Source organism: Morone saxatilis, unplaced genomic scaffold, assembly GCF_004916995.1.
Source record: "Morone saxatilis isolate NCDOM2014 unplaced genomic scaffold, NCSU_SB_2.0 Contig20, whole genome shotgun sequence".
NCBI lineage: Eukaryota > Metazoa > Chordata > Actinopteri > Moronidae > Morone > Morone saxatilis.
In genome coordinates this window covers 842,673-845,332 of record NW_023339763.1, presented here as the reverse complement: position 1 = coordinate 845,332, position 2,660 = coordinate 842,673, and positions in this window count along the sequence as shown.

Genomic DNA, 2,660 nt, shown 5'->3' with positions numbered 1-2,660 from the left:
CTCACGCCCATTACACGCCCATTATAGGCAAATGAATGTCTTTGTGGATGGCTGAAGGATAGATTGATAAAAGGTTGGATGGATGGGTGAAATTCACACTGAGGCGTAACTTTCTTTCATTAAGGGAAAAAAAACCCTGAGGGCTTTCCAAAAATATTTCACCCCGAGTAAAACTCAAATTATTTCCAGACTCGATTGGGAGGAGAAATGTGGGAAAACATGAATGAGTAAATAAATGTAAAGGGATGTAACTTCAGTGGGCGTGCTGTCACAAGCATGTGTGAGAGAGGGTGTTTATTCAAAAAGAAAACGTGAGCGTTGTGTTATGATTATTCATTCTGCCTTCAGGATGATTTTAATCTGCTTTAGATATTATTTTTTTAAACAGAGGCCAAAAGAAATAAATTCTGTTGATTAAAGGCCTCACTGCATTTATTCATGTCTTTCCTTTTGAATTAATGTGGTGTGGTCAGTCTTGGACCCATTTATAGAGGCAGAGTATATTTATGTGTGTATATAAATGTGCTCTATGTCATGTATTTGTTTAATGGTGTTTGAATGGTCGACGCCTTCAGATCTTATACTCCCTCAAAGAAGGTTAACACTATTTTTGTTTTACTGAAATATCTTAATTGTAAAACGTAGTAAAGTATTGCATGGACTGCCATGAACTTTGCTACCAGTATCCATTGTGCCCAGAGGATGAATCCTGAGGAATTTCCTGTTGCTACAACAGCAGGTCAAATTTTTTTTTACTTATCCTAGAAAATCCAGGAATGAGGGAGACCCATTGACAGAAAGCAGAGCAGTGAATGTGCATCTAACTAACTGCTTTTGAACTGTTGATTGTGAGGAGGTGGTGAACAGTAACTACAAAGGTATCAGAGAATGGATATTGTTTTAAAAAAGTCAGTCGCTTCATGCAATTAGCTTCCATGCACAGGACATACAAAGGAATCGACTGGAGGACGTTTTTCTCACTTCTCCCACGCAGGTTGTGAAGAACAGATAAAGTGCACAGGCACAACGGACAAGACATTACCTAATACTAAAAGTAAACATTCAAATGGTTTGGTTGGGGTGTCGTAAGTTAACATAATATTTTGGCTCATTCCTATTAGATAAAAGTTAAATGTAAGAAAATCCACTGCCTCTAGATGTTGCTTTAGGACCAGGATTTCAGACCAAAACGAAACTACAGCCAATCCGACTCCATTGACAAAGTCAGCAATTTTATCTTATAGATAACACACAGGACAGAAACAACCTTCTTTCTTCTTTCAGAAACCATCTTTGTTTTTTTTGTTTTTTTTTTTGTTTTTTTACTGTTCCAACAATCCCCAATTCTGGTTTGGTGATAATAAATGCTTAATTCATGAAATTATGTGATTAAAAACAGCTGTTCCAGTTGCTCCATCAGTAGGAGACTGAGACATACTTTATTCACCAGTTGAAGACCCCTTGGTTGGACTGAACACTGACCTTTTTTACTTTTAACTTATCTGTTAAATCACAAAACTTGTGTTTTAGCTTATAAATTAAGTTGTTTTTAACCTCAATTTATGTCAGTTTATGTTGTTTTGGGTCAGCACAACCTTTAGAAATTATTGGATTCTTCTTCAAAATCACACTCCACACCCCGTGACACTACTACAGCCTGCTCTAAAGCTCTGTCTCTTTCTTTGTGATGTAAAAAATATGCATGGCACACATTTAGAGCAGCTTCAGTCCTCCTTCCCCTGCTTTCACAAAGGTCTATGAAAAACAACTCATCAGACCAAAATTACCTTTCCTGTTAGTTAGCAGTGCTAGTCTTTGTGTTTCTCACATCAGGTCGTGGATGTGGTTTCTGAATAGCATCCCTGCTGTCACAAAAAGCTTTGAGCAATTCAAAACAGACTGCTTTGTGCAGACTGAGGCAGGGAAATGTTGGTTCAGTTGTGGTTATTTTTCAGGCCAAAGCTTTATAATGATTCATCGTGCATTCTGTTTGTGAGGTTCTGCTGGCAAACTCTGTTCTTCTTTGCCAGTACAGTGTGATGGGGTTTATTTTTCCTGGCTTTAACACATTAAGCCAACAAGCCAGCAGCATTACCATAACACTATGCCTTTGACACTGAGTGTTCATAATTATTCTGGATATAAATGTGGTTGTGCACTTCTTGGTCCCTATTTTTACTATAATGTTCTTGGTTGTTTTTTTTTTACGTGTGACAAAATAACAGTTTCAGTTACTCAGATAGGATTTGAACCAACAACCCTGTTGTTACCTGCTTGTTAAGTATCAGAGATACTGGTCTGACTGAGTCCTCTGAGCTACAGAAGCTATCACACTTGAGAAGGATCTCACCGTATATGGAGTTCAGATCTGATAAGGTAATTTACTCTACTTAACATGAATTTGATTATTTCACAAGATTTTTTGATATTGAAAATATCTCCTGCGTCGAAAGGAGCAATTTGAGATTGTTCCTGGCAGGATGCCTCTTGGGCGCCTTCCTTTAGAGGTTTTCTAGGCATATCCAACTGGTAGGGGACCACGAGATAGACCAAGTGTGAACCTATAATGACGTCACCCATTGGTTTGTGGACTACTGTTTTGAACAGGGCATCCCGGCACTAGACCATTTGGTGCGCTAGGCGAGCTTTACTGATAGCGC